This window comes from Leucopleurus acutus (assembly GCF_964270905.1).
Source record: "Leucopleurus acutus genome assembly, chromosome: 1".
NCBI lineage: Eukaryota > Metazoa > Chordata > Mammalia > Artiodactyla > Delphinidae > Leucopleurus > Leucopleurus acutus.
The window spans coordinates 173,776,178-173,798,514 of record NC_139142.1 but is presented as its reverse complement, the minus strand read 5'-3'; the positions used below and the strand labels follow the sequence as shown (position 1 = coordinate 173,798,514).

General features: G+C 37.2%; 1 pseudogene across 1 annotated transcript; it reads right to left on the bottom strand.

Moving 5' to 3' along the window:
- Positions 1–257: 257 nt before the first annotated feature.
- Positions 258–672, bottom strand: LOC309958437 (small ribosomal subunit protein eS26-like; annotated as a pseudogene). Its single transcript has one exon. The product of its transcript is annotated as a small ribosomal subunit protein eS26-like (transcript).
- Positions 673–22,337: the final 21,665 nt, after the last annotated feature.

Genomic DNA, 22,337 nt, shown 5'->3' with positions numbered 1-22,337 from the left:
CCCACCCCAACTCCATCCCACCCCTCTAGGTCATCACAGAACACTGAGCTGATCTCCCTATGCTATACAGCAGCTTCCCACTAGCTATCTGTTTTACACATGATAGTGTATATATGTCAATGCTACTGTCTCAATTGGTCCCACCCTCCCTTTCCCGCACTGTGTCCACAAGTCCATTCTCTATGTCTGCGTCTCTTTTCCTGCCCTGCAAATAGGTTCATCAGTACCATTTTTCTAGCTTTTTTTCTTTTTTTAAGTCTAACTTCCAGGTTATTGTCTTTTCAGAGAACAGTATTTCTTCAGTCTCTAAGGAACTAACTCCTTACAGGGGCTTTGGTGGAGGTTGTGGGGCAGCTCCCGCAGGTCTAAATCTGGGTGAAGGTGTTTGGTCCTTCCAGGCTTCCCAAGAAGGAGAACTATTCCTATCTTACTGTGAATGGCACAACTTACACAGTAATGTCGTTTCACATACAGCTTGGGAAGCACACAGGCATGGAAAACACTCGCTTTGGAAATGTCCCTGATGGCTTCACACTCTACTATGTTCCAGACGTCGAACTTCTTAACGGCCTTGTCCTTGGGCACGCATCAGGCACAGCTGGTGCACGGAATAGGCTGCTCGTGGCCACAGCTCTTTTTGGTACAACCATTGTTCCTTCTTTCCTTGGCCATCTTGGAAGTGAGGAGGCAAGAGAACCTCTGCCTTTCTTGATGTAGATCTAACGACCTTTATCATTTTCTTTCTCTCTAAAGAACTTTCTTTAAACATGTCTTGCAAGGCAGGTCTACTGGCAACAAAATCCCTCAATTTTTGTCTGTCTGAGAGAGCTTTTATTTCTCCTTCACTTTTGAATGGTAATTTGAAAGGATACATAATTCTAGGTTGGTGGGGGTTTTCTCTCAGCCCTTTAAATATTTCACTCCACTCTCTTCTTGCTTGCATGGTTTCTGAGGAGAAACCATGTAATGGTTTAAATTTAAACCATGTAATGGTTTAAATTTAAATGATGTAAATCTTTCCTTTGCTCGTCTATAGATAAGGTGTTTTTTCCCCTCTTTCTTCTTTCTTCTTTTATCGTTGATTTTCTATATTTGAAAACGATATGCCTAGGTGTAATTTTTTTGGCATTTATCCTGCTTGGTGTTCTCTGAGCTTCATGACTCCGTAGTATTCTGTCTGACATCAATTTGGGGGAATTCTCAGTCATCATTGTTTCAAATATTTCTTCTGTTCCTTTCCCTCTTTCTTTTCCTTCTGGTAACCCCATTATGCATATGTTATGCCTTTTGTAGTTGTCTCACTGTCCTTGGACATCCTGTTCTGTTTGGGGGTGGGTTTTTTTTCAATCTTTGGTCTCTTTGCTTTTCAGTTTTAGAGGTTTCTATTGATGTATCCTCAAGATTAGAGATTCTTTCCACAGCCAGGTCCAGTCTACCAATAAACTGATCAAAGGCATTCTTCATTTCTGTTACAGTACTTTTGATCTCTAGCATTTCTTTTTAGTTCTTTCTTAGGGCTTTTATCTCTCTGCTTACACTCCCCATCTGTTCTTTCATGCTGTCTACTTTATTCATTAGAGCACTTGGCATATTAGTGATAATTGTTTCAAACTGCTGGTCAGATAATTCCAATATCCCTGCCATGCCAGGTACTGATGCTTGTTCTGTCTCTCCAAATTGTGGGGCTTTTTTTGTTTGGGGGTGCTTTTTTTTTTTTTGCCTTTTAGGAGGATTGTAATTTTTTCTTGATAGCCAAACATGATGTACTGAGCAAAAGGAATTGCTATAAATAGGTTTTTAATGTTCTGGTGGGGAGGTGTGTGTTACGTCTACGATTAGGTCTCAGTTTTTTAGTGGATCTATGCCTCTGGTCTGTGAACTGCACAAGTGTTTTTTAGTTTTTTTCTCTTCTCTTTTAGTTGGAACAGGATAGCTAGAATGGGCTAGAGTTGAGTATCATGCCCTGTGTCCTCCCCTTATAGATCCAAGAAGAGTTGTTGATTTTGCAGTTTGTTCAACATTTACTTGTTGTTAGGATGGAGTAGTAACTTCCAAGCTCCTTACATGCAGAACCAGAAACTGTATTCATAAGTTTATTAAAAATCTTTAGTGGTGGACTTCCCTGGTGGTGCAGTGGATAAGACTGTGCTCCCAATGCAGGAGGCCTAGGTTCGATCCCTAGTCAGGGAACTAGATCTCACACACATGCCGCTACTAAGAGTTCGCATGCTGCAACTAAGGAGCCCACCTGCCGCAACTAAGACCCGGTGCAACCAAATAAATAAATATTTTTTTAAAAAATCTTTAGTGGCAAAAACTGGGTTTTAGTCTGTAAAACTATGAATATTATCAACCACAGAGAAGATGAGAATGCCATTTTGAGCTTAGACAGATTTTGAGAAAACAATATCTGAGTTTCACTTTACTCACTAACCTGGAGAATTGTAATTCAAATTGTAATTCAATACCCAAATGTCATGTTATTGTGTATACTGGGCTAAGGTACATACCCCTTGTATGATATAACTGTGTGGATAACTTGTACATTTAACTTGTCAGTACATACCTACTGACACATACTAGGTACCCAATAAACAGCAGCTTTTAGAATTATTAGGTAAATAGTAAGTGCTTAATAAAGATTTGTTCATTTAAAATATGAAAAATAGACAAAATGGTATTTCATTATTAATACTTATAAATTTTATTTCTCACTGAAATAACTAGGCTCTTTAGCTGGAACCACAGTTAATAAGGGAATTCCTCTCCAATTTTTAGGGTTTACTTTCATTCTGAATTACTCATTTACTTCTTTGCAGTGACATTTCAAATCAGTAATGTGTCATCTTTCAACTGCTGACATCATGGAATTTCCTTGTCTCCGGACATTGCTGCAGATAGGGAAAAAAAAAAATACAACGTGTTTTTAATTTACTCATTTAAAAAAAAAAGTTTTAGATACAACTAATTCTTTTTAATAGTTGCACAATTTATTCATTTTAACTTAGTCTTTTACCAGCGGTTGAAGTATACTCACTGTTGTGGCCTCTCCCGTTGGGGAGCACAGGCTCCGGACGCGCAGGATCAGCGGCCATGGCTCATGGGCCCAGCCGCTCCGCGGCATGTAGGATCTTCACGGACTAGGGCACGAACCCGTGTCCCCTGCATCAGCAGGCGGACTCTCAACCACTGCACCACCAGGGAAGCCCTGAAGTATACTCTTAAATGAGAAAACTCGCTTGTATTTCTATTTTTTCTATTTGCTGGACTTTTTTTTGAACAGTGTATATCATGGCCTTTGGGATATCAATGGCCACAATTCAGCACAGTTCTGTTATAGAACATCCATGGGAACAACAATGAAATCATTGTTTATTTGTTAATAGAGGGAGCTGGAAAAGTGATTTTTGGTAGACACTAAACAGGACTTAATATAATTTTATGTTAAGCAGATATATTTCATGAATAAAAGTGCTTAATGGAATACATGGGAAAGAGATTCTGTACAATACTCTTCCTTTTAAATTCTTAACCACTATATTTATTACTTCAACAATTTCTACCACTCCATGTCTCAACCTACAAAGTATGCTATGGTCTTGGTGAGAGATTAATGAGAAAGCAAAAAGGTGTCCTAGAATTTATAGTTACATTTTGAAAGTTTACAAAAGGTATTAAAATTTCTGAAGGATGAATTGTTTAGAATGTTTAGAAAATTAATATATAATTTTGTCAAAACAAGCCTGAAATTTAATAAGTCATTTAAGTCATTGTTTTGATCTCATTCTCTTTGCTAGCTATTTTCATTTAGGACAATATCTGGGATGCCAGGGAGAGGGGGGTTCTGTGAAGGGCTTGTCTAAGCGGGGGTGTGCAGGGGTGTGCAGAGAGGGTGTGTGAATGTCCAAGGAGATTTACTGGGTCAAAGAAGATGTGCACATGATTCCATGCTGTGCCCAGTACACAATGGCAACCAGAGTCCATCTGGACACTGCTTCTAGGAAGGCTTACTCAGACCACCCTACTCATCAGGTTTTCTTCACCTCAATCTTAGGAAGCACACAAAATGCTTATTAAAACCTAAGTAAGAAAATTAATAGAATTTCATGTTTTATCCTTCATGTAAAATGAGAGAGGAGGAAAATATTTTTTCTTTAAACTATCTTCTTGTTCATCTTTTCTGTATTGTAGCTAAGACAACTCACATGTATAATTCCACTTTTATAAGACATTGTACCTTATAAATGGCCTCATAATTGTGCTATAGATGTAAACGCCACAGAATTTGTCCAGGAGTGAGACAGTTATCTGGTTCCACATTCGTTACTGTTCCCTCTGCATTTTCCCACCTAAGCCTGGGTTTTATAGAATGATCGCCCTGCTCCAATCCTTCCTTCAGACCTCATTTCCCAGGTGAGTAACACTCATCACAATATTCCCATGGACGAAGGGAGAGTCCACCAAGAACAGACATGCCAATCCCAGCCCACGGTAGGGAGGGCTTTCTTCATGGTGTCGGCAATCTTGTCCTCATCCAGCTCTGAAGAGATCATACAAAATGAAACACATGTTCAGATATGAGATTCATGTCTCAATCTTTTTTTTTCCTTTGTAAATCTTTTTTTTTAATTGGGATATAGTTGTTTTACAATGTTGTGTTAGTTTCTACTGTACAGTGAAGTGAGGTAGAGTTCTCTGTGCTACATAGCAGGTTCTCATTAGTTATCTATTTTGTACATATTAGTGTTGTTAATTTTTACCAAGGTAATTTATTTATTGGTAATTTTTTTTAAAGTATCAAAGTTTCAAATCTATATAATAGTTTCATGGGAAGTATTTTTAAATTACTTTAAAAACAGTGCAATCCCTATTTTACATGATCATTAAAGTCAGTAAAATATTTTAGTGCTTGTTTCCTTCCCTGAAGAATGCAGAATTTCAATCATTTTCAGTGAAAAAAAGAATAAGGATTTCCCTGGTGGTACAGTGGTTAAGACTCTGTGCTCCCAAGGCAGGGGGCCCAGGTTCTATCCCTGGGAAGGGAACTAGATCCCACATGCATGCCGCAACTAAGGAACTGGTGGTCTGCAACTAAGGAGCCCGCCTGCCTCAACTAAAACCCAGTGCAACCAAATAAATAAATATCTTTTTAAAAAAGAAAAATAATTGGTCTTAGCACTCATTTAAAAAATGGAGTTAGTAGACATCATTACAAAAATTTTTAAATCTGATGTATGAAGATACATAATTCTATATGTTTAAAAAGAAAATAAGATTCTTCTATAAAATAATAATTCTAATAACTGAACTTAGAATACTTAGAAACAAGTTAGAAGAGCATGCCTGATGCAGTATCAAAACTAATATAAGACTTATGTAGTATTTTTTACTAAGTTCAGAAACGTAAAGCGCTTCTCCCATCCAGCACACACGGCCCTATATCAATCAAGGAATATTTCACTGGTGCCGTTCCTACAAAGGAAAGCACGAGTGCTAGAAATTCCAGTGCTTATGAAATACATAAATATTTTGTTTTATTCCAGGGAATATTTTCTAAAATTCAGACAATGTAACAACAGGAAATAGAAATAAATTCCCTTATTTGAACTTCCTCTATTCTGATAAAGAAGTTTTTCTTATTTCTTTTTCAGAAGAGATCAAAGAAGTAGCTGCCTTTTAGAGTTAACTCAGGACTGGCAGTTACCTACTTCATTCATCCTCATCAGAAGTTTGCCTTCATTCCTTTTGTACGATTGTGATAGGTTACAATCCTTTTATTGAGCGTATGGCTTAGATCCTCTGTAGGGCCAGTGAGCCCCCTCCCCAGATCTGAACAGGCAGGCAGAGATTCCCTTCAGCTCTGCACTTGGCAGTCATTTCACACAAGGTGCAACGTTTACCAAAGAGAATTAGAAAGCTTTTCTCTACTTAAATATATTCTTGTTAAATAATGTGTTTTAGAAGAAAATAAATGTTTACCTTGCATGTTGATAAAATTGGGTAAAGTTAAATTTCAAGTCCTTCATTCGAAAGTAATCACCATTAAAGAATTGTTTAGCAGATCTGCTTAACCCTGGACGTGAACTCAACAATGGATTCACCAAAGACTAGGAAACAAAATCTCTCCAAGTATTGATAGTACATTAGGAATTTTCTCTCTCAGAAGGCACTATCTCGGCATAGTGTAAAGAATTCCCTCTTTTGATTCCCTGTGGGTCTTGGTTACATGGGCTCTGATTGTAACCATTAAACAAACCTCCTTGGATACTCAGCCTCTATTTTTATGCCTGGCTGGAGGGAATAATGGCCCCGTAGTCACTGCAGCCTGCTGTGTGGTTGCTGGGAGAGTGGATTAGCTATGCCTGTTTTGGTTTTGAATGAATATACCCCCTGGCAAGCCATGCAGCCAAAATAGTTTGTTAGGTGGCACATTTATAGAACTGGTGGCTCACCCTTACAAACACCCTATATTCCTATGGGACTCAGATTTCTTTATCAAAAATGCACAGACATCAAAAATACTGAGCCACTATGCTCTACACCTGAAACTAATATAATATTATAAATCAGCTCTACTTCAATAAAAAAGATGTGATATATATACAATCAAATATTATCCAGCCATGAGAAAGAAGTAAATTCTGCCATTTGTGACAACATGGATGAACCTGGAGGACATTATGCTAAGTGAAATATTGATAAGGCAGACAGAGAAACACAAATACTGTATGATATCACTTATCTGTGGAATCTAAAAAAGCCAAACTGATAGAGAGTAGAATGGCAGTTAACAGGGGCTGGGGGTGAAGGAAATGGGGAGATGTGGGTCAAACTTTCAGTTATAAGATGAAAAAGTTTGGGGGATCTAATGTACAGCGTGGTGATTATAATAAACAATGCTGTATTATATACTTGAAAGTTGCTAAGAGTAGATCTTAAATGTTCTCACCACAAAAAAGAAATGATAAGTATGTGAGGTGATAGAGATGTTAGCTCACACTATGGTGGTATATATATCATTTCACAATATACGTGTATCAAATCAACACGCTGTACATCTGAAACTTACACAATGTTATATATCAATTATGTCTCAATAAAGCTGATAAAAGATTTTTTAAAAATGCACAGACATAGGAGCAGCACTCATAGCATAAGCCTGTCTTTCTTCTTTTTTTTATAGATTTAATTAATTTATTTATTCTTGGCTGCATTGGGTCTTCGTTGCTGTGCGCGGGCTTTTCTCAAGTTGTGGCGAGCGGGGGCTACTCTTCGTTGCGGTACATGGGCTTCTCATTGCGGTGGCGTCTCTTGTTATGGAGCACGGGCACTAGGCACGTGGGCTCAGTAGTTGTGGCTTGTGGGCTCTAGAACACTGGCTCAGTAGTTGTGGCGCACGGGCTTAGTTGCTCCGTGGCATGTGGGATCTTCCCGGCAGGGCTCGGACCCGTGTCCCCTGCATTGGCAAGTGGATTCTCAACCACTGCGCCACCAGGGAACCCCCAAGCCTGTCTTTCTTACTTCATTTCCTCTTTCTATCTTTTGAAAGAAGAGAAGAATGTAAGGACATGTCCACAAGCCTTTATGTCGTTCCATTCCTATAACATCTCCAGGAAAATCAGACCAACTAGTTTATATGAATAATCTACATCAGGAGATTAATAATCAGTGAGGCCAGCTGACTCTGAATTTTGTGTTTCATATATTACTCACAAAAAAGGTATTTGCCTGAAGTCTCTTTGCCCAGCTAGTGGCCTTCCCTGAGCTCTTCAGTAGAAATGAGTATATTCTCTGAACAGTCGGGGGCCGATGAGGGATATGGGCAGGGGAAAGGTGTGTGGCTTCTGCGGGGTCCCTGGAGTTCCAGCATCAAAAGTCCTGAGAACTCGGGGGAGGAGTCAGCCCCACTCAAGCCAAGGGTGGAGATAACCTAGGTTGCGGGGAATGAATTTTCAACTTGGTCTGTTATACTTAAAGCAGTTAGGAGGATGGCCTTCTCTTCAAATGGAGGTTTGTATACCTAAAGGTCTGTTAATCATGTCCTGGAAGAAGAAACTAAGTCTGAATTAAATCTCTCTCAAGACAATACACTTCTACAAAACTAGACAGAGGGAGTAGTCAAAAATTATTTTGGAAAATTAGTAGCTGGAATAGTTAAAATTCCGATAGTACCAATTCTAGTAAAGAAGTACTCCAGTAAGTTTCCCCTGCTGCCATATGATGATTTTCCCAGAGACACTGGGTGAATGGAATGAATTTCTTTAGCTAAAGGGAGTATATGTTCAATCCAATACATACCATACTAACTATATCAATATAATAGAGATAATTAATAATATATTTATGTATAAGGAACTCACCAATTTCCAGAGGAAGTTGAAAGGATTACATCTTCTTTTATTTTTCTCTATTAAGGGAGAAAGGATTAGAAGTCTAATTTCATCTTTCCCTTTTTGTTTTTCACCCAGAAAATACAGTTTTTATTCCTTTCTTTCTGTACGTATTTAGTTATTCTTGACTTCCCTCCAGGTTCAAGTAGTTGATTTCTATTTTTTTACTTTGTTACTTTGTTTTCCCACTTCTTCTTAAGCCAGTCAGCAACTGTGGCTCTGTGATTTTTGCTTTGCTGTTGAATCCTTTCTAGAGATGAAGTGATGTAGGCTAGAGCATGTATCAACAACTCTGCAGACTTCCATTTAAGTTTGCCTTCTCTCAACACTTTTATTCACATATAAGAATATACCCATACCCATACACAAACACAAGCACTTATGGGAATTTTCTATTTAAGTAAACTGATTTGAGTACTTTTTAATTTATTAATTTATTTATTTTTTGAGTACTTTTTTAATTCAAGGAGTTCTTTTGTAATGAAAACACACATCCCTAGTTTATCTAGCAGCAATTGGAAAAGAAATGCCATCTTCTGGCCCAAGTACAAATTCTTCTTCATAAAATCTTTAAATATTCAATATCAATTCCTTTGCAATAAGTGTTTTTTTCTCTCCGTTCTGGCTGTGTTTTAGTGCAAATACATTTGTCTCCTTTAGGTCCTAAAGTTTTCAACTGAAACATGTTTTGTTTTGTTTTTTCCCTTTTTTTTTCCAAAATTGTTTTGCCTATTTGAACCTGCATGGCAGCAGTTAAAAATGGCCTGCATCTGTAATGAAGAGACCTTTGAAGGCTTATAAAGCTTACTGATGTTTTTTGTTAGAAGAGGTCATAGATATTTAAGAGATTGCGAAAATGTTAAATTAAAATTCTCCCAGTTTGTCAAGAGCATACTTTTCTCTTGTAATCTAGATTCCTTATGCCTTCATTAGTTGTTGTTGTTGTTTTTTAATTTATTTATTTGGTTGCACTGGGTCTTAGCTGTGGCATGCGGGATCTTTAGTTGCGGCATGTGAACTCTTAGTTGCAGCATGCCAAGTCTTAGTTGTGGCATGCAAACTCTTAGTTGCAGCATGTGGGATTAGTTCCCTGATGAGGGTTCAAACCTGGGCCCCCTGAACTGGGTGCACGGAGTCTTAGCCACTGGACCACCTGGGAAGTCCCCAAAATACAACACTTTCTAATAAAATTGTTATAACAAATATATAAACAATATAACAATTATGGGACAAAGAAAAGGCAGTTCTAAGAAAGCAGTTTATAGCTATAAATATCTATATTAAGGAAAAAAGAAATATCTCCAACAAGCAACTTTATTTTACACCTTAAGCAACTAGAAGAAGAAGAACAAAGTTAAGAAGGGAAATAACAAAGATCAGAGCAGAAAGAAATGAAATACAGACTAAAAAGAAAGAAAAGAGAAAAGATCAATGAAACTAAGAGCAGTTTTTTGAAAAGACAAAATAGACAAACCTTTAGCTAGACTTACCAAGAAAAGAAGACTCAAATAAAATTAGAAATTAAAGAGAAGACATTACAACTGATACTACACAAATACAAAGGATCCTAAGAAACTACTATGAATAATTATACACCAACAGATTGGACAACCTGGAAGAAATTGAGAAATTACTAGAAATATACAACCAACCAAGACTAAATTATGAAAAAATAGATAATATGAACAGACCAATTGCTAGTAAAGGAGACTGAATCAGTAATTAAAAAAACCTCCCAACAAAGAAAATTCCAAGACCAGACAGCTTCACTGTTGAATTCTGCTAAACATTTAAAGAAGAACTAATACCAGTCCTTCTCAAACTCTCCCAAAAAAGAAGACAAGAAAACACTTCCAACCTGCAGTATAAAAAAATAAAATAAAATTCAAAAAACCACTTCCAAACTTATTTTACAAGGGTAACATTACCCTGATACCAAAGCCAGACAAGAACACTACAAGAAAAGAATATTACAAGTCATATCATTAATGAACATAGATGCAAAAATTCTCAACAATATATTAGTGAATTCTATTCAATAGTACATGAAAACAATTATTCAACATGATCAAATGGGATTTATTCCAGGGATACAGGATGGTTCAACAACTGCAAATCAATCAATAATACAATACACTACATTAACAAAATGAAGGATAAAAATCACATGATCATCTCAATAGGACAGTCTTTTTAATAAATGGTGTTAGGAAAACTGGATTGTCATATGCAAAAGAATGAAATGCACTCTTATCTTACACCATACAAAAAAATCAACTCAAAATGGATTAAAGACATAAACATAAGACCTGAAACTGTAAAACTTCTAGAAGAAATATAAAGAGTAAGCTCCTTGACATTGGTCTTGGCAATGATTTTCTGGATTTGACACCAAGAGCAAAGTCAACAAAAGCAAAAATAACAAGTGGGATTATATAAAACTAAAAATCTTGTACTGTGCCCCTGTCAGAGAATAAGCCATTCCACATAAGTGAATTTTCCAGGAAACTAAAAATTGCAGTGTCAAAGACCTATTTTATTAATACATTTGAAATAAATATTTCTAAAATTTATTATATTTTTCTCCTTTTTTGGTAAATAATGAATGCAATTTTTAAATGAGGCAGAGAATCATTTGTTGGTTATGTGTCTCTGAAAAATTATCATCAAGTTTCTAGGAAAACAAAACTAAGTCTTATACAGAAAACTACTGTACCTTAAGACAAAATATTTCAGTTCCTGGAACTCCCAACTGAATACTGCTAAAAAGTCAGAAGTCCGGACTTCTCTGGTGGTCCAGTGGCTAAGACTCTGTGCTCCCAAAGCAGGGGGCCCAGGTTCGATCCCTGGTCAGGGAACTAGATCCCACATGCCACAACTAAGAGTTCGCATATTGCAACTAAAGATTCCACATGCTGCAACTAAAGATCCTGCACACCATGATGAAGATCCCACACACAGCAATGAAGATCCCCTGTGTTGCAACTAAGACCCCACACAGCCAAATAAATAAATAAATAAATATTTTTTAAAAGGTCAGAAGTCATTTATCACAGAAGGTTTTTCTCCCATGGGTAATTCTATAATCTGTTTATTCTATATATTCATTTTTTTGTTTCATACCTTTCAACTTAGAGTTGTTATAAACTTGACAATAGTATTTCTGCTACTATTATACCAGTGAACCAAACGTGGGGGAAAAGTTTCTGCTCAGCAAAGGAAACCATCAACAAAATGAAAACGCAACCTATGGAATGGGAGAACATATTTCAAACCACATAACTTTTGCGAGATTAATATCCAAAATATACAAGGAACTCATACAACTTAATAGCAAAAAACTTACAAACAACCCAATTAAAATATGGGCAAAAGATTGGAATAGAGTTTTTCCAGAGAAGACATACGAATGGCTAACAGGCACATAAAACGGGGCTTAACATCACTAATCATCAGAGAAATGCAAATCAAAACTGCAATATTACCTCACACCACTTAGGAGGACTATTAATGAAAAGGCAAGTGATAATAGGTGTTGGCAAGGATGTGGAGAAAAGGGAATCTGCTGTCCTCAACCTGGAAGAACCTGTTATAATAAGCTCTTGTGACCTCCTTGTTGTAAGTGCTGGCCAGATGTCCATGACCAGGGCCATCAACCAAGCCCAGAAACTCTGGTCAGTGAGAATCACAGCAGAAATCATGTATGACTTGTCACAATCCCAAGAGGAATTACAGGAGTACTGCAGACATGATGAACTCACCTATGTGACCCTTGTCTCAGATAAAGAAGGAAGCCATGTCAAGGTTAAATCTTTTGAGAAGGAATGGCTAACAGAGAAATGAGTGCTGGAGTCCAATCTCATGGTCCATGTTGGGCAGAAACTGAGAACTAAAGTCAGTGATGAAAGTGTTACTAAACTTAGATTTGGCTGCTTGCTGCTTGAAAGCCAATACTCAAGAGACAAGTATTGGTAGAAAGGAAAGGTTGCTTTATTTAGGAGGCCAGCAATCCTGGGAAGAAGGTGGACTCATGTCCCAAAGAACAAACTCCCAACTGCCAATCAAGGGGCATGAGATTTTAAAGGGAAGTTTCAGGAGTTATAAGTGGAGGGAGTGGGCTACATGCAGAACAGCACAGTCAACTCTGACAATCAACTTGAATTTGGTCATGTGGTGGTCTGATCAGTGTCATCTTGATTGTTTTAAGTACAGTTAACCTTCAGTTCCAGGGTCTGTTTGTTCCCATTTCCTTGAGGCCAGTTCTTGGAATTGTGTAAGATGGAGCAGTTTATGTCATGGCTACAGTCTGGTCATCATGCAGTTAACTTCTTCCACCTGGTTGGGGTTTCTGTATCTGCAAAACAGCTCAAAGTACATGGCTCAGAATATTATCTATAGCCCTTGAGGAGGAACTAGAGGTCCTTGACTTTGTTTAATGACTAAACTATTATTATTTTGTCTTATTTGACTGCTTTTCTTTGCTTCTGCATTTTTCTCACTTCTCTGATTAAATTAATTCTTTGGCTAAAGTTTTTCTACAGACAAGAGGCAAGTGGAGGACGTGGGGGGCAGGTATCACAGGAAGGCCCCTTGGGTCCTGCTCAATTACAAAAGGACTATCAGAGAAATTTCTGAAAATCTTGCAGTACAAAATCTGAAGGGGTCATTTTCAAATGCTTCAAGTTTGTTGAAATCCATGAAGCAACTCTTGTTCATATTGTGAGTGTGATAGTCCCAGGGAAGCTGTCAGCCAACACTAGGGGATGGTATGAAACTCAGATAAAAACACTTCATACCTGCCTTGCCAACTTACATCAGAAAAGCAGTGAAATTGAAATTTTGGCTGTGGATCTACCCAAAGAAACAATCTTACAGTTTTTATCATTAGAGTGGGATGCTGATGAACAGGCATTTAACACAACTGTGAAGTAGCTGCTGTCATGCTTGTCAAAATAAAGATACCTCAAATTAGTCTGTGATGAAATTTATAACATCAAAGTAGAAAAAAAGGTGTCTGTGCTATTCCTGTATAGCGACAGCGATGAATACTACAGAAACTTATTTTAATTCTCAAGAATGATCATTACACTGTTCAAAAAGACAGGAGCTTATACTATATAGTGTTGTACATTCATTGTAATTTAAAATTAACTTTACATTCTAAGAAGCTGTCCTACAAAGTAAGTTGTAAGTTTTTCATGTGTAATATATTATAAATTTATCTTTCTGAACACAATAAATGCTTTCATATTTAAAAAAGGGAACTCTTATGCACACATGATGGGAATGTAAACTGCTACAGCCACAGTGGAAAACAGTTTTTGAGGTTCCTCAAAAAATTAAAATAGAACTACCATATGATCTAGCAATCCCACGTCTGAGTATATCTCCGAAGGAAACAAAACCATTATCTCAAAGAGATAGCTGTACTCCCATGTTCATTGCAGCATTATTCACAATAACCAAGGTATGAAAACAACCTATGTGTCTGTCAGTGGAAGAATAATCAAGAAATTATTAGATACACTTACAGACACACACACACACACACACACACACACACACACACACACACACACAGAGGAATATTACTCAGCCTTAAAAAAAAAAGGAAATCCTGTCATTTTTGACAATGTGGATAACCTGGAAGGCATTATGGTAAATGAAATAAGCCAGACAAAGACAAACACTGTATGGTATTGAAATGGAGCAGGACCCTATGGTATATGCCCCCCATGTCCTCAGCCTGCCTTTTGTCTGTGGAAAAACTTTAGCCAAAGAATAAGTTTAATCAGAGAAGTGAGAAAATGCAGAAACAAAGGACAAGAGTCAAAGGAGACCAAATAATAATAGTTTAGTCATTAAGCATAGTCAAGGACCTTTAGTTCCTTCTCAAGGGCTATAGATAATATTCTGAGCCATATCCTGTGAGCTGTCTTATAGATACTGAAACCCACACCAGGTGAAGTTAACTTCGTGATGACCAGACTGTAGCCATGACATAAGCTGCCACAATTCCGAGAACTGGGCTCAAGGAATGGAAACAAACCTACCCTGGAGATAAAGATTAATTGTACTTAAAACAATCAAGATGACGCTGATCAGACCACCGATGACCAATTTCAAGATGACTGTCAGAGCTGACTGTGCTATTTCTGCATGTAGCCCCCTCCCTCTGTCTATAAAAGCTCTTCCCCCTGATTTTCAGTGGGGGTGAGTTGGCCTATGGACAGGCATCCGCCCTCCCCCACACTTGCTGGCATCCAAAATAAAGCAAACTTTCCTTTCCACCAAACTTGCCTCTTTATTGGCTTTTAATATTTATTTATTTAATTTATTTTTGGCTGTGTTGGGTCTTAGTCGCAGCACGCAGGATCTCCACTGCGGTGCACAGGCTTCTCTCTCTCTAGTTGTGGTGCGCGGGCTTAGTTGCCCTGCGGCATGTGGGATCTTAGTTCCCCGACCAGGGACCGAACCTGCAACCCCTGTATTGGAAGGCAGACTCTTTACCACTGGGCCACCAGGGAAGTCCCTTTATTGGCTTTTGAGTGGTCAGCAGCCAGACCCCACTTTCAGTTACAGTATCACTTAGATGGGGAATCTGAAAAAAAAGTTGAACACATAGAAACAGAGTAGAAAAGTTGTTTCCAGGGACTGCAGATGGGGGAAATAAGAGGTTGGTAAAAAGGAAAAAGTCAGTTATGAGATGAATAAGGACTGAGGATCTAATGTATAACATGGTGACTATGAGTTGATAACACTGTTTTGTATCACTGAAATTTGCTAAGAGAGTAAAACTTAAATGTTCTCACCACAAAAAGAAAAAAGGCAAATATGTTAGGTGATGGATATGTTAATTAACTTGACTGGGGGGAGGGGAATCCTTTCACAACATAGATGTATATCAACTCATCATGTTGCACACTTTAATTATCTTACAATTTTATTTGTCATTTATACCTCAATAAAGCAGAAAAAATAAGTACCCATGTGCACTCCTAAGTTTTCCCTTAGGTCTCCTTGTGAGAATCACTAAATTATTTAGTTACCTCTTAACTGTGCTTTTCTTCCTTCTAAATTAGGAGTCTTTAAATAAATTTGTCAGAAAGATTGTTTAAATAAATCTTGTTCTATACAAAATTAGCTTTAAGGAGTTGACAGGATTGATTCAGGGGACAGAAAATTCTGATAAGAATTGGATGTTAGATTACAGACAGGGTCCAGGGGTGCTAAGAAGTGGTCAGAAACAGGGGAACAAAGTAGCAAACAAAGAAAGCCCTCAGACCAGGGTAGGTAGTATACCAGGGCATTTGTGCTTTTTTCGTTCCAAAGGGAACTTCTGAGAACAAAATATGCAGGCTTGTAATTTTTATTGTTTTCCTAATGATACAAACTCTTTATTTTATTTTTCTTTAACAAGTCACCCTCATCATTCAGCTTGAGGTTCTTCACTGAGAAGCTAGTCCATAATGCAGATTCAATTTTCAGACAAAATTTCCTGAGGCAGTGTATATATTTTATTTTAGACCAAACAATGGGTAACATACTAAGGTCCTCCACCCCACTAATACTGTGATTCTACTAACAAAAACTATTAAATATTAGGCCTGTTTTTTCTTTAAAACTTTACTTTTGTTTTTCATTTGATCCTATTTCCAAAAGTTTTTGGCTACACATAATTTTACTAAGGTATTTGTATTGGACTCAATGTAATATCATTTTAACCAAAAACGTCCCTTTTGTCTTTGAATTGGTACCATATTTGTATTTTAGAAACATTTAGTTTCCTAGCACCCAGTGATTTAAAAAAATAAACGGCTTAGTACAAAAACTTTCACAAATCATTTATCTAAAACTACCACTGACCCTTGAACAACGCCAGGGTTAGAGGTGCCCATTCCTAAACAGTCTGAAATCGGCGCTCCGTATTCATGGTTCTGCATCCAAAGATTCAACCAACCTTAGATCATGTAGTAACATAGTACGCATTTATTGGGAAAAAAACCTGCATATAAGTGGACTTGTGCAGTTCAAACCCATGTTGTTCAAGGGTCAATTGTACTTGCTTATATAAGTTGCAATTTCCTAAGAATCCCCTCTCCTGTTTGGGGCAATGGACAGTGTGTGTGTGTGTGCGTGTGTGTGTGTGCACATGCGTGTGTTTAAACCAGCATTCTCATTTATCTTGTTAAAAGCTTAAAACAACAACAAAGAAGAATACCGAACTTATTCATTTCATTAAAAGTCACAACCTTTTCTTGGTTAATTGATGGTCTTTTCCCCCCTGTTATTAATTCAATATTCTGTATTGTATTATTTTTCCCTAGAAAGCTTATAATTCAATGCATCATGTTTTCATTATTACTTTTCTATATTTTTATTTAGTTGTTTAATAAAGGTCTTCAAAAAACACAAGTTGGATTTTTTCAGATTTATTTTTCTCCTGGTTTGTTTTTTTTTTTTTTTTGTATGGAAAATTTCAAACACAAAGTCAAGGGAATGGAATGATTCACTGCCATGTACTATTATCCAGCTTTAACAATTACAAACACATGGTCAGTCTTGCCACATTTTGTATATTTTTGCTTCAGTCAGCTTATTTTTTTCTTGCATTTCCTTAAGATACTCAGACTTTATTTACTATTGTATATAATGTTTTACCTTATTTTTGTGTACCGTCTTGACCATGTTTCTCAAATACTGTAAATTTACTTTTAGTAGTACCTAAAGCCTTGTCTTGTCTCCTCAGGCATCATTCACACTAGATGATAAACATATGGATGTGTATTCTGGTACTCATGTGTCAACAATGAGGCATTTTTAATTTGAGTTTACCTGGATTACAAAGAGTGAAAAACTGGCTAAACCAGTTTGACAAACAAAGGAAATGTGACCAAAAATAGTACATTTTTCAAGTTTAGTGAAGGTTGAAACTGACAATTTAAAATTTCTGAACATTGACTAAACCATCAACTCTATTTCCTGGTGTTTTTCTTTCTTTGTATATGAGGAAAATTGAAGCAAAGAGTCAAAATATCATGGACTGTGGGAGGGAGATTGGCTTCCTTCATTTTTCTTAGTTCTTACTTTCTTATTCTTTCAATTGTCCAAAATAACTTGGGGATTTAGTAATTTATTAAGGATCTGCCATATCAGCATCATATGTCACTTAATTCATTTTCTACAATGAATTAATATTATTGATGCCATATTGATTACTTTAAACCATGTAATAGAAAAATTGAGCAAATTTAAAAGAGTAACATATCTAGATATATGTTAAATGCTTTCTTATGAACTTTAATATTGTTAACCTGTGTTTATCTAAATTTTTCTTTCACCTTTATCACATTCCTGAGTCTCTCTTTTTTGAGACGTTTGAAAATAACAGTGCTAGGCACACAGCAAAATTGTGAGGAAGGTACAGAGATTTCCCATATACCCCCTGCCCCTCTCCAAATAGCCACTCCATAAATGTTACCAAGCCAAACTTGGGTCCACTCATCTATGGACATTTGCATTTCCTTGATGACATGTTTTAAGGAACATCTTTTCATATGCATATTTCCCATCTGTATATCTTCTCTACTCTAAGTACCTCATATAAGTGGAATGCCAACAAACACATGAAACACTTCTCATATAAGAAGACACAGTATAAGTCTTCTTGTGACTGGCTTATTTCACTTAGCATAATGTTCCCAAGGTTTATCCATGTTATACAATATTGCAGAATTTCCTTCCTTTTTAAGGCTAAATAATATTCCATTATGTATATACCACATTTTTCTTACCTTTTCATCTGTGGATGAATATTTCAGTTGCATCCACATTTTAGCTGTTGTGAATAATGCTGCTGTGATTGTGGGTATATAAATATCCCTTTGAGACCCTGCTTTCAATTCTTTTGGTTATATCCCCAGAAGTGGAATTTGCTGGATCCTATGGTATATCTATTTTTAAGTTCCTGAGGAACTGTCATACTGTTTTCTACAGTGGCCGTAACATTTTCTATCCCCACCAACAGGGCATAAGGGGTCCAATTTCTCCACATCTGGACCAACACTTATTATTTTGTTTTTTTGATAGTAGTCATCCTGATGGGTGTGAGATGGTATTTCATTGTAGCTTATTTTTTAAACGTCTTTATCGGAGTATAACTGATTTACAATTCTGTGTTAGTTTCTGCTGTATAACAAAGTGAATCAGCTATACATATACATATATGCCCATATCTCCTCCCTCTTGCATCTCCCTCCCACACTTCCTATCCCATCCCTCTAGGTGGTCACAAAGCACCGAGCTGATCTCCCTGTGCTATGCAGCTGCTTCCCACTAGCTATCTATTTTACATTTGGCAGTGTATATATGTCCATGTCACTTTCTCACTTTGTCCCAACTTACCCTTCCCCCTCCCCATGTCCTCAAGTCCATTCTCTACATCTGCATCTTTGTTCCTGTCCTGCGCCTAGGTTCTTCAGAACTTTTTTTTTTTTTTAGATTCCATATATATATGTTAGCATACGGTACTTGTTTTTCTCTTTCAGACTTACTTCACTCCGTATGACAGTCTCTAGGTCCATCCACCTCAATACAAATAACTCAATTTCATTTCTTTTTATGGCTAAGTAATATTCCATTGTATATATGTGCCACATCTTCTTTACCCATTCATCTGTCGATGGACACTTAGGTTGCTTCCATGTCCTTGATATTGTAAATAGAGCTGCAATGAACATTGTGGTACATGACTCTTTTTGAATTATGGTTTTCTCGGGATATATGCCCAGCAGTGGGATTGCTGGGTCGTATGGTAGTTCTATTTTTAGTTTTTTAAGGAACCTCCATACTGTTCTCCGTAGTGGCTGTATCAATTTACATTCCCACCAACAGTACAAGAGGGTTCCCTTTTTTCCACACCCTCTCCAGCATTTATTGTTTGTAGATTTTTTGATAATGGCCATTCTGACCAGTGTGAAGTGATACCTCATTGCAGTTTTGATTTGCATTTCTCTAATGATTAGTGATGTTGAGCATCCTTTCTTGTGTTTGTTGGCAATCTGTATATCTTCTTTGGAGAAATATCTATTGAGGTCTTCTGCCCATTTTTGGATTGGGTTTTTGCTTTCTTTGATATTGAGCTGCATGAGCTGCTTGTATATTTTGGAGATTAATTCTTTGTCAGTTGCTTCGTTTGCAAATATTTTCTCCCATTCTGAGGGTTGTCTTTTCATCTTGTTTATGGTTTCCTGTGCAAAAGCTTTTAAGTTTCATTAGGTCCCATTTGTTTATTTTTATTTTTATTTCCATTTCTCTAGGAGGTGGGTCAAAAAGGATCTTGCTGTGATTTATGTCATAGAATGTTCTGCCTATGTTTTCCTCTAAGAGTTTCATAGTGTCTGGCCCTACATTTAGGTCTTTAATCCATTCTGAGTTTATTTTTTTGTATGGTGTTAGGGAGTGTTCTAACTTCATTCTTTTTTTTTTTTTTTTTTTTTTTGTGGTACACAGGCCTCTCACTGTTGTGGCCTCTCCCATTGCAGAGCACAGGCTCCGGACACGCAGGCTCAGTGGCCATGGCTCACAGGCCTAGCCACTCCGCAGCATGTGGGATCTTCCCGGACCAGGGCACAAACCCATGTCCCCTGCATTGGCAGGCAGACTCTCAACCACCGTGCCACCAGGGAAGCCCTAACTTCATTCTTTTACATGTAGCTGTCCAGTTTTCCCAGCACCACTTATTGAAGAGCCTGTCTTTTCTCCATAGTATATTCTTGTCTCCTTTATCAAGATAAGGTGACCACACGTGCGTGGGTTTATCTCTGGGCTTTCTATCCTGTTCCATTGATCTATATTTCTGTTTTTGTGCCAGTACCATACTATCTTGATTACTGTAGCTTTGTAGTAAAGACTGAAGTCAGGGAGCCTGATTCCTCCAGCTCCGTTTTTCTTTTTTAAGATTGCTTTGGGGGCTTCCCTGGTGGTGCAGTGGTTGAGAGTCTGCCTGCCGATGCAGGGGACACGGGTTCGTGCCCCGATCTGGGAAGATCCCACATGCCGCAGAGCGGCTGGGCCCGTGAACCATGGCCGCTGAGACTGTGCGTCCGGAGCCTGTGCTCTGCAACGGGAGAGGCCACAATAGTGAGAGGCCCACGTACCGCAAAAAAAATAAATAAATAAAATAAAATAATTGCTTTGGCTATTTGGGGTCTTTTGTGTTTCCATACAAATTGTGAAGTTTTTTTTCTAGTTCTGTGAAAAATGCCATTGGTAGTTTGATGCGGATTGCATTGAATCTATAGATTGCTTTGGGTAGAATAGTCATTTTCACAATGTTGATTCTTCCAATCCAATAACATGGTATATCTCTCCATCTGTTTGTATCACCTTTAATTTCTTTCATCAGTATCTTATAGTTTTCTGCATACAGGTCTTTTGTCTCCTTAAGTAGGTTTATTCCTAGGTATTTTATTCTTTTTGTTGCAATGGTAAATGGGAGTGTTTCCTTAATTTCTCTTTCAGGTTTTTCATCATTACTGTATAGGAATACAAGAGATTTCTGTGTATTAATTTTGTATCCTGCTACTTTACCAAATTCATTGATTAGCTCTAGTAGTTTTCTGGTGGCATCTTTAGGATTCTCTATGTATAGTATCATGCCATCTGCAAACAGTGACAGCTTTACTTCTTCTTTTCCGATTTGGATTCTTTTTATTTCTTTATCTTCTCTGATTGCTGTGGCTAAAACTTGCAAAACTATGTTGAAAAATAGTGGTGAGAGTGGGCAACCTTATCTTTTTCCTGATCTTAGCGGAAATGCTTTCAGTTTTTCACCATTGAGGGCATGTTGGCTGTGGGTTTGTCATATATGACCTTTATTGTGTTGAGGTAAGTTCCCTCTATGCCTACTTTCTGGAGAGTTTTTATCATAAATAGGTGTTGAATTTTGTCAAAAGCTTTCTCTGCATCTATTGAGATGATCATATGAATTTTCTCCTTCAATTTGTTAATATGGTTTATCATACTGATTGATTTGTGTATATTGAAGAATCCTTGCATTCCTGGGATAAACCCCACTTGATCATGGTGTATGATCCTTTTAATGTGCTGTTGGATTCTGTTTGCTAGTATTTTGTTGAGGATTTTTGCATCCATGTTCATCAGTGATATTGGCCTGTAGTTTCCTTATTTTGTGACATCTTTGTCTAGGTTTGTTATCAGGATGAGCGTGGCCTCGAAGAATGAGTTTGGGTTTGTTCCTCCCTCTGCTATATTTTGGAAGACTTTGAGAAGGATAGGTGTTAGCTCTTCTCTAAATTTTTGATAGAATTCACCTGTGAAGCCATCTGGTCCTGGGCTTTTGTTTGTTGGAAGATTTTTAATCACAGTATCAATTTCAGTGCTCGTGATTGGTCTGTTTATATTTTCTATTTCTTCCTGGTTCAGTCTCAGAAGGTTGTATTTTTCTAAGAATTTGTCCATTTCTTCCAGGTTGTCCATTTTTCGGCATAGAGTTGCTTGTAGTAATCTCTCATGATCTTTTGTATTTCTGCAGTGCCAGTTATTACTGCTTTTTCATTTCTAATTCTGTTGATTTGAGTCTTGTCCCTTTTTTTCTTGATGAGTCTGGCTAATGCTTTATCAATTTTGTTTGTCTTCTCAAAGAACCATCTTTTAGTTTTATTGACAACTGTTATTGTTTCCTTCATTTCTTTTTCATTTATTTCTGATCTGATCTTTATGATTTCTTTCCTTCTGCTAACTTTGGGGTTTTTTGTTCTTTCACTAATTGCTTTAGGTGTAAGGTTAGGTTCTTTATTTGAAATGTTTCTTGTTTCTTGAGGTTGGATTGTATTGCTACAATCTTTCCTCTTAGAACTGCTTTTGCAGCATGCCATAGGTTTTGGGTCATTGTGTTTTCATTGCCATTTGTTTCTAGGTATTTTT